Source organism: Echinops telfairi, unplaced genomic scaffold (assembly GCF_000313985.2).
Source record: "Echinops telfairi isolate 266 unplaced genomic scaffold, ASM31398v2 ScPeMD7_70;HRSCAF=299, whole genome shotgun sequence".
Taxonomy (NCBI): domain Eukaryota; kingdom Metazoa; phylum Chordata; class Mammalia; order Afrosoricida; family Tenrecidae; genus Echinops; species Echinops telfairi.
Genome location: NW_022103968.1, coordinates 55,914,446 through 55,925,817, shown reverse-complemented (window position 1 = coordinate 55,925,817; position 11,372 = coordinate 55,914,446). Strand labels below are relative to the sequence as shown.

The following is an 11,372-nucleotide window of genomic DNA, read 5'->3' as shown; positions in this document are numbered from 1 at the left end:
TATGATTTGGGGTGTTGGTGTAATACTACTGGCTATTTTTTGAGGTGCAATTTAGCATTCATTCACAATATAATCATTTGGCCTCAGAACCACTATAATGGATACAGGACAAGAACCAGTTTGTTAGAAGAGTGCCTTGTCAATTAGAGTTATATTCACAGAAATCCATATAACAGTTTCCACAACCTCTCGATTGTCAATTCAGGTGATGTTAAGAAGACTAACCTTGGACAAATGAAACAGTCATTTGTCTTAAAAGTCATTCTGCAAAAGCATAACTTATATACCTTGGAAGACTCGTGCTCAGTTATAACATACTTAGAAAAGTCCAAAATATAGTGTCTCTATTATCAGGAATTTATGCTCCATTCACTGCATTTCTAAACATAAACAGAATTAGTGAATCTAGGATCATTTTGATCATAAGCAACATTGCTTGATAGCACAGCTATTCTACCCTATGTTCTTAAAGGAACTTACCTCGTGTCATTACAACTGTACTTAATGACTAGTATTGTCTGTTTTAAGTCTTATAAAAATGAGATTATACAAATGCAATCTTCTGTCTTGTTTCACAATTACCTAAAGAACTCTAATTGGTATATAATATTCAATATTATAAATATGAAAAAAATCATTTGCCTACTTTTTTAATATATGTGATATATGTTTATATTGGTGGTCTCAGGCTAGTAGAATACATTTCTATTTGATACTAATCAAGCTAAAAATGACATTTCTCAATCAAGATATCCATTAAATCTCCACTTTTTTAAGTCATAAAACTTTATTATTAATATTAAAATGTTTGTAGAAAAAAGAAACCCAGCAAGCATTTAGGACTGTGTGAAAAAAACAAAAAAGGCTGGCGTTGTATGGGTCAGAATTTACATCTGGGCAAGGCTCTCTCCCTCATCAGGTGCAGCAGCTGCATTTGTCTGATGCCCCTTTGCAGCTGCAGCCCTGGGCACACTAGCATGGCCAGCAGGAGCAGCAGCTGTTTTGCAGGACAGGCATCTACAGTCTTTGCAAGTGCAGGAACCAGAGCAGACACAGGAGGCACCAGTAGCCCAGGAGCAGTAAGAGTCCACATCGAGCGAGGTGAGGCAGAAATCAGAAGGCACGTGGTCAGGTGGATGCTGAGCAGGTGGAAGGCTTGATCAAATCTCTACTCTTTTATGTTCTAAACCCTATGCTCTGCTTTGAAAATTGTGCTTACATGAAGTAATTTGCCTAAAGTGTCTGATAAAACCTTCTAATTCCTTTTACACTTAAATCTCAATCATCTAAAATCCAGTCAATATATGATTACTTTTCAATATGAATATCCAGATAGTTGGAGGAGGACCATTCAATAGACCACCATTTTGCTTTTGACTTTTTGTGACATCTCTGTAAAATCAAGTATGTGTACATAACATACATAGTCATATACATAGCCCATCATTCTCACGCACATAAAATGAGACTGTGAAGAATAAGAGGGACTAGAAAAGCATTTACCCAGAAACCAGGGTTAAGAGGAAGAAATGGGAAGGAAAGCAGAGACATATGGAAATGGGGAAACCTGGGGAAAGACTGCTGAGGCATTTAGGAGATGAGAGCTAATAACACAAAACAAATACAGATAAATTGTTGACTAGTAAACTTAGGTTCTCTGTAAATTTTAACCCAAACTATAAAATATAATAGCTAACTATTTAAAAAAGAAAAAAGAAGGGTATATGTAGTTATAGAGATTGACATAGAAAGAGATGTGAGCTTAGAAAAACTATGGACATACACATGCCCAGACTAGTTCTTAATTCTCTATTTTGAATCATTGTTCCAAACACCGCAATCTCTTAATCACTGAGATAACTAAGAAGTTGTTATGGGTAGTAGAGTATTGCTATATTTGTTCCTTTTTCTTTAGTTGAAGCTTGATTATTTTTAGCCATTTATATTCCCATATGAACTTCAGAATACCAGCTTCCATTCACACTCACCAGTAACTGTTGGGTTTTTTTGGAAAAACTACATTAATTTAATAGCACAATTTAAGAAGAATCACTTTATAGTACCATCATCCAGTCCAGAAACATGGCCTACATCTCCATTTAATTACTTCATATTTAAATTATTTTTATTTCTTCTTTTTGTACAGCGCTCATTCACAGTGCATATTAGATTTGACTGGATGCATTTCTCTGTCTAACTCTGAAGTAGCTCACCTCTTTTAGGTGAATTTTCATGGTTACCATTTTAGCTTTCAGTTGCTGTCTGTTAAGTTCTTTGAGACTTAACTACTCTGTTTTTCATTTTCTTTGCATTTGGTTTCTTAATCTCTTCCACTGCCTCACTAAATCAGCCTGCATGCAAAGGAAATCTACTGCATCAAATGAGCACTGGACTCCCTTTGTACTACTCGACACAGTCATGGCATGTAAACCTTGGATCCTGCGTATCCTCAAATACCAATATGTTACACTTAAATCCTATGATACCATCCAAAGCTCATTTGGTTTCTCTGCCTCTTTGCTGCCTGTACCTACTCAACTTCTCAACCTCTTGAATTTTAAGAATATTGGCGACTATTCTCAGGAGGACAACAACGTTCAGGATATTGGATTCCTCTTAATCAGGGTTGTCAAAACTCAGGGTCGTGCAACATTCGATACGTGTGTGTACGTGTGTGTGTACTGCAAGAGCCACAACAACAACACAAAAAACCTTTGTCACTCATGTGAAATTCAAATTTAACTGGGAACCACCTATTTTTATTGGATGAAGCTAGAAATTCTAGCATCAGGCCAGTTTCTTTCTTCTCTAGGGTATAATTCCTCTAGACATGCCAGCCTCAAAAATTCTGTGATGCAATCAAATCAATAATGCTTTCTGCTTTGTCTAATATCCTTTCTAGTTGATAAAATCAAGAACATTAGTCCTACACAAGCGATTCATTGTTGGCAAAAAAGCTTTTCCTCTAATTAAATAATGGATTCTGTATACATAAGGGGTTGGTAAGAAAGAAGAGGAAAAGTAATCATGTTCCTATTTACATGGTTGTGTAGATGAACAATAATTTATATTAAAAGATTAATAATCTATCTCAGTGTAAAAATCGTTTCCCTGCACTTATGTAATACTTCTTTGCTACATATTTATTCACCAAAATATTAACACTGTGTATTTGACTTAATTTATTTTGTTAGTACTAATTTTAAAGCAGTGAACAAACATATATAATGATCATATGTAAGATGATTTTTAATGATAGAGAAGACAAAACTTGCACATGATAGCAACATTTATAGTTTATCAGATGTTGGTGTCATGACACAATTCTAAGACTTTGTTGATAATCTTTCCTTGTACCGTTTTCTATATCTTTCTTTAGTAATCTAATACTTCATTTAATAAACGACCTTATTGTAATAAACAGACATATTAGCAAATAAATGTCATTCCACAAGCTCTGAACGTTTTCAATTATAACACGTTGTTTTAATGTCTTCAACACATTTGCCCAACTAATTAGTTTTACCTACATTATATAGTGGCACAGGGCCGGGCTGTGTTTCTGTGTACACACGGTCGCTGTGGGTCAGAATTCACTCAGTGGCAGCTGGCAGCAGCAACAGTTTAATCTGACAACCTTTTAGTTAGTACCTAGTGCTTAGTCACTGTACCACAAAGACGCCTCAATAAATGTTCAATATCTAATAAATGCATAATAATAAATATTTGTTGAGTGGATGATAGTACGAATTTCGTATTTAATGAAAGAATAAAGAGTGCTACTAGGCAGAAGTGTTTATCATTTATAAAATCTCTCATAAATATTATTTCTTTCAAACCAGGTTTTAATACAAATTCCCTGAAAGAGACACAGAGGTTATACTACCTGAGGAAATCAAGAAGAACAGCTATTTCAGTTTTATATTTAAGTCCCATCTTCTATGTGGTAATAATCTATGTTCCCAAGGACAAGATTGATAAAGTCTTATAAAAGATAAAGAGCTTTATACATACTTAACTAGAAGGTCACCCTAGTGAAACATGAGCTATTTATGCTTCTTCCTTTGTGACCGAACTTATCATGTCTTTTACTCACTTGTGCTTTTTATTTAATTGACTTATAAGCTATATCTCAATATATTTTCTTATAAATTGGTTACACTTTCTGTATGCCATTTAAAACATGAATATATTAAATTTAATTTTTGAAATATCTAGCTATAAAAATAAGACTTCTAAAAAGGAAAAAATATGCATCCTTTTTAAGATTCATAGGTTGCATCTTAATGTGTTTTTTTACATATTTATTAGGCAACCTCTGTACATCTTGCATTAGGAAAGAAATTACAAGCAAGAGTGCTCCTAAAACCTGCCTCCTAAAACAAAATAGCACTCATTGCTCCAAAATATATTTCCATTATCCCTTCTTTCTTCATCTTTCTAACGTTTGTCTTTTCATAAAAGCTACTCTTTTTATCTAAAATGCTTGGTTACACTAAGGTATGCATATATTGCTAGTGCTGTTGTTCTTCCTATCAGAGACTTATCTATTGCTTTTATGGAAACAAGAAATACAAGGGGGAAGTGGGACAAGTGATGATACATTGATGATACATTGCAAATATATTTATTTGGAATCCTTTGGGACCATACTAATGTACTTGTCAAGATTCCCTAATAGGTACTTAAGCTACTCTACATGTCGGACATGTAAGGAAAGGCCAGTCTCTGGAGAAGGACATTGCATTTGGTGAAGAAAACAATAAGGTGTTCTGCAAGACGGATTGACACAATGGCTGCAACAATGGACTCATACGGACATACGGACAATTGTGAGGATGGTGCAGGACTGAGCAGTGTTTTCCTGTGTTGCACAGATGGTTGCTATGTCGGAAGTGACTCAACAGTACCTAACAACAACAGCAACTTAAGCTATGAGTCTTTCATTTAAAATGTATACGTAATGATAAAAATGGAAATGAACTAATATATGAATTTATATGTATTATCAAGGTTAACCTTAAACATCAAAGGAGCTCATAGGTAAATTTAGCTTGGAGCTAAAATGAAATAAATTTTCTTTGGTAGCTGGTTGCATGCTTTGAACTTACTTAAAATGATGCACTCCAACATGGGATCTTTGACGTCATGTTTTTGATTCCTCATAGGAACACGTCATAATAGAGGAGTTAACACTTGAATTTCAAATTCAAATCGATTCGACATAAATTTGTAACATAGAAATAAGGCATATCTTTAATTAAAAGGAAAGCTGAGATAGTAGGAAGAACTTAAGTGCTTAACTCCAATGACACTATTAGAACATAATTATTTCAAAAGAAACATCTTCTGAAAGCTGACAAATCACTCAGATCTTGATTGCTATAAGCAATTTTTAACTGCTTTAGCGAGATAAATTTAACAAAGAAATCAATTTGAGTTCTTTCAGATTCATCATCTTTTCAAAATGGAGCGTCTTCTGCGCAACAATTCTTTGCACTTTGTATAATAGGAATGTGTGACCTCATGTTGAATTCCTGTCCTGAAAAGTCCAGCATGAGATTTAGACTGACAATTTCATTCTGTGCTCTAGTTTTATTCCTTTTCTACTTTAAAACTTTTAGGAGAAATTCACACACACACACACACACACACACAGTCACAGAAATCCACACACAGCAACAGGAAATGCCAATTGACATAGGAATCATCCAAGACTATGGTTGTGAGCCCCCAGACCCAGTGACTCATTAACTGCAAGTGTTTCCTTATGCCTAAGATGTTTTCACAACTTTCCTCTTATATGCTCCACCGTATTCATGGCTATATAGCTTAAAAGTAAACACACATATATAAATGTCCTGTCAAACCTATATGTATAAATTCACAAATATACTCTTATCCTCTCCCACACTTGTTCAATGTATATGTCTACCCAAGCATTCATAGCTCACAATCATGGCAGAATTGAGCATATAGCTGTATAGCCAGAAAAATTATCCCTCAAATATGATGATGGGATTAATATCCATTACATAAAAGGAAATTCAAGGAATTTGTATAAACTAAAGCACCTTGCACGAATTACTAAAGCTCTTCGGACAGAAAACTAGTGACTGACAACATTACAAAACCACCCAGAAGTCAACCACATATGGAAAGATCCAGAGAAAAACAAACTTATGAGATTAAAAGTATGGAGCCAGATATATTATTTGCAAGCAAAAATAACAACAGAGTGTTAATATCTTACAGGGTAACTTTAAAGAAAGCCAATAATAAATCTCATTGATATAAAACAGTGGAAAATAAGCAAGATATGTTGTTACTGTTAACTGCCATAGAATTGATTCGAACCCATCGTGACACGAAGTACTGAAGAAACAGCAGTGAAGAGATTCACCATTCAAATGAGCGCAGCAGGAAAATTTGTGGAACTAAGAGCTAAGCAACACCACAAAAGCAAAAGTAATAAAATAAAAAAATGATAGCAATAATTTCATGCTTATTAGTAATTACTCAGAATGCAAATTGACTAATTGCAATGTCAAGAAAGGAAAATTCAGAGGCATACACTACCCATAAATATGGTGTCCACAGAGACCATATCAGACACACAGCAAAATTAGACTGAAACACAAGAACGGGGGGAAAATATATCAAGCTAATGACAATAAAAAATTAGGTGTGGCAATGTTCATTTCTGATAAAAACAGACAAAAAACAACCCCCGAATACATAAGAGACAAGGGAACATATTACATTATGAATAAAGCTCAATTGAACAAGAGGTCATAGCCATAATAATCATCAATGCACCAATGAAAGAACCAAAAATATATACACCATACTTTAGCAGAATTGAAGAGAGAAACTGATGACTCTAAAATAACAGTTGTTGTTTTTAGGTGCTGTCCTGTCAGATCTGACTCATAGTGACTCTGTGCGCAACACAATGAAACAATAAGTGGTCCAGGGTCATCCTCACAATTGTTCTTATGTTTGAACCCATTGTTCCAGCCACTGTGTTAATCCATCGTGTTGATTGTCTTCCTCATTTTTGCTCCCCTCAATTTACCAACCATGATGTCCTTCTCTTGTGACTGGCCTCTCTTGACAACTGAAGTATATGAGATGAAGTGTTTCCATCCTGGGCTCTAAGGAAAATTCTGGTTGTTCTTCTTCCAAGACAAATCTATGTGTTCTTTCGGCAGTCCATGTTTTTTTTAATATTCTTTATCAGCATCATAATTCAAATGCATAAGTTCTTCAGTTTTCCTTATTCAATGTCCAACTTTCTCATATATATGAGGCAATTGATAGTAATAATAGGAGACTTTAATATACTGCTTTCTTTTTTTTTATTGCAGAAACATGTTTCTTTTTTTTTTTGCATTTAAAATTTTTTTTTTTAACATTTTATTAGGGGCTCATACAACTGTTATCCCAATCCATACACACATCAATTGTGTAAAGCGCATTTGTACATCGTTTCTCAAAACATTTTCTCTCCATTTAAACCCCCGACATTAGGTCCTCATTTTTCCCCTCCCTCCCCTCTCCCCCCTCCCGCATGAGCCCTTGATAGTTTATAAATGAGTATTTTGTCATATCTTGCCCTGTCCGACGTCTCCCTTCATCCACTTTTTGGTTGTCTGTCCCCCAGGGAGGAGGTCACTCACAGTTCCATGTAATCGGTTCCCTCTTTCCTACCCATTCTCCCTTTACCCTCCCTGTTTTGCCACTCACACCACTGGTCCTATAGGGCTCATCCGTCCTGGATTCCCTGTATTTTCAGTTCCTATCTGTACCAGTGTACCTCCTCTGGTCCAGCCAGTCTTGCAAGATAGAATTCGAGTCATGGTAGTGGGAGCGGGGAGGAAACCTTTAGGAACTGGAGATCCCCTTGCAGAGGGGTCTCGGGGAGGAGATGAGCCAGTCAGGGTGCGATGTAACAATGATGAGAAATACAATCTTCCTCTAGTTCCTAAAGGTTTCCTCCCCGCTCCCACTACCATGACTCGAATATACTGCTTTCAATGAAAGATTGAAAATAGAGGGGAAAAAACTCAACCAAAACATTTATGTGCACACATAAGGAAAAAGACAACCTACAGAATGGAGGGAATTTTTTGAACTGACATATTGGAAAAGGGACAAATGTGGAGTTTCAAGAAAACTTAAAAAACCTCAAAATCAAAAAGTCTAACAATTTAGTTAAAAACAGGCAAAAGACATGGACATACATTTCATCAAAGAAGTCAACAAAAGTTTATCACACTGAAAGAATCAACATTTGATCACCTTTACAGGCTACAGGAGAAGGAAGAGTAATTACCTGATATAAAGTAGACACATGTTAATTTGTGTGAAGGAGAAGGCAAAATATAGAGTGAGGTCAGCCAAATAATAATAATAATAGAGACAAGGGAAGATTGCAAGTTAAAGATACAGAGGTAAACACTGTTATGTATACAATCCTGCAAAAGAAAAAGGTCCTCTATGACTTAATGGTTGCATAGACACAAACACTGAATTAGCATGAGAATGAGAGTAGGTGAATACACACAAATATATGTTTGATAGAGGATATTATATATGCACATCTGCCTTTTCTGCAAATATACACATGAATGTGGCAGAACAAATAAGGGCAAAGTTGTGAAAATGTCTTAGAAACAACCACATACCTTAAGGGAATAAGTTCCTGGACCTGGGAGCTCAGGCCCATCCATGGTATAACCTAGTCCACAAAGTGTGCTGGTGGCATAGTGGGCTATGGTAGCCTACTAACTACAAGATCAGCAGTTCAAAACTACCAAAGGCTCCACAGGAGAGAGACGAGGGTTTCTATTTCAGTAAAGAGTTATGACCTTTGAACCCCACAGTGGCAGATGGTCACTATGAATCAGAATTGATTCCTTGGCAATGAGGTTTGAATCCACTAAACCCAAACCCATCTGTAAGCAATTGGACATCCCCTTACAGAAGGGTCACGGGCAGGATGAGCCAGTCAGGGTGCAGTACAGCACTGATGAAGCATACAACTTTCCTGTAGTTCTTTAATGCTTCACCCCTCCCACTATCATGACCCCAATTCTACCTTACAAATCTGGCTAGACCAGAACATGTACATGGGTACAGATAAGAGCTCAAAACACAGGGACCCCAGGACAGAGAAATCCCTCAGGACCAATATTGAGAGTAGTCATACCAGGAGGGGAAGGGGAAGGTTGGGGAGAAAGAGAGAACTGATCACAATGATCTACCTATAACCCCTTCTCAGGGAGTTATAGAAAAGTCAGTGAAGGGAGACATCAGTCAGTGTAAGACATGAAAAATTAAAAAATAAATTATCAAGGGTTTATATGAAGGAGGGTGGGGGAGAGAGGGGGGAAATGAGAAGTTGATACCAAGAGCTCAAGTAGAAAGAAAATGTTTGGAAATTATGATGGCAACATATGTACAAGTGTACTTAATGCAATGGATGGGTGGATTGGGATGAGTTGTACAAGTCCCCAATAAAATGATTTTTTTTAAAAAATACAGTGTTCTATACAATCCATCTACTTTGGTGAGTGGTCACTGGGGTCTTCAAAGGTTGTGAGTAGTCTTCTAAGCCCAACTACTGATCTCTCCCTGTTGGAAAGGAAGAAAAGTGATGAAATGTAAAGATGAATGGAAATAATTAGTCCAACGGACCAATGGACTGCACAGCTGTGTCCGTCTCATTCAGTGTCTTCCTCTTCACCACTGACCTCCTAGTTTTTCAAACATGTTGTCCTTTTCCCAGGAATGTGTCTCTTCTGAGAACATGTCCAAAGTGTGTCCAAAAAAGTCTGACTCATCTGAATATACTTCTCCCAAGACAGATATGACTGTGCTTCTAGACACTGATGTCATTTTAAATATGCTGCACCTGCAACCGTAATTCAATCTTTTCTCTATGTATCTAGATGTTATTGCTTGGTGCCATGGTGAGAATGTTTGTTTCTTTATATTGAGTTCTAATCCATATTGAAGGCTGAAGTCATTGCTCTTCATCAGCAAGTGTTTACACACACACACACACACACACATACACACACACATACACACACCACTTAATGTTTTCTATGGATTTCTCAGAGATATTACAAAAAATAAGGTAAAAACAGAAAAAATAACCCCAAAATCATTATTATAATAAATTAAGGATGAACAGGATCATGCAATTAACATATGACACCCTACCCTTGCAAAGGAGGAAAATTTGGGCCAATAGATTGCCATATAAACTGGTATGTTTTAGTAAGGTAATACTAAAATATATTGCGTGTGTTGAAAGTGGAATGTAGAAACCATGGCAACCACCAGAGTCTTTTGATGAGGAAAATTATTATGGTTTATTTTTCAGGTATTCTAGGGAATCCACTCAAAAGGCATAGTTCAAAGTGTATCTGCTTATTTGTTTCTTTGTCAGATCAATTTTAAAGCTTCTGCCTCTGGCACTACTGCAGGGAAACTATGTGACCTGGACATTTCAAATCACTGGTTTTTAGACGTTCTCCCTACTCTCAGGGCTAATTTCACAGCAAATGATGAAAATGATTGTTCTTAATTTCTGAAAGAGAAATATGAGGGAAATGTGCAGCAAGTGAAAATGAAAGCAGTTAACTTAGAAAAAGGAACTAATCCTTGATAATTGATGAGATAACATTTTTTCTACACCTAAGTAGCTATGATAGAGCTTTGCACTTTGTGAAGTTTTAAAGTTTGTTGTGTCCTAGTACATTATTCTATGAAATTTATACAAGGTATATACTATGTGCAGAATAAGAGAATACTGCATGGTTTAAAATCAGGGGTGTGTGCATCAGTGTATTCAGTCCATATGCTAAGCAGATCATTGAAGACACTGTTCCATCTGAAGAAGAAGACGGCATCAGAATCTGGTGCAGGTTCATTAACAGCCTGAAATACACAGATGACACAAGCGTGCTTGCTGAAACCGAGAAGGACTTGAAGATTTTGCTGCTGAAAAAATCGTCAGTATGCATTGCAACTCAATGTAAAATAAATAAATAAGTCAACATCCTCACAACTGGACTAGTAGCTGGCAAGCTGACTCCTAGTGAAAATATTAAAGTTTTAAAGGGTTTCATCTTGCTTGGATCCATAATCAGTGCTCATAGAAAGCAGGAAAAGCAAGAATTACAAGATCAAACAATGCATTGCATTGGGTAAGTCTGCCACACAAGACACTTTAAAATATTGAAGAACAAGGATATTACTTTGAATATTAAGGTGGCCCTGACCCAAGCCAAGGTATTTACAATTGCCTCCTTCATGGAAAACTTGGACAATGAATAAGGGAGTTCAATAATGGATTG

General features: G+C 36.2%; 1 pseudogene; it reads right to left on the bottom strand.

The window, feature by feature from the left end:
• Positions 1 to 915: 915 nt before the first annotated feature.
• Positions 916 to 8,735, bottom strand: LOC115869960 (annotated as a pseudogene).
• Positions 8,736 to 11,372: the final 2,637 nt, after the last annotated feature.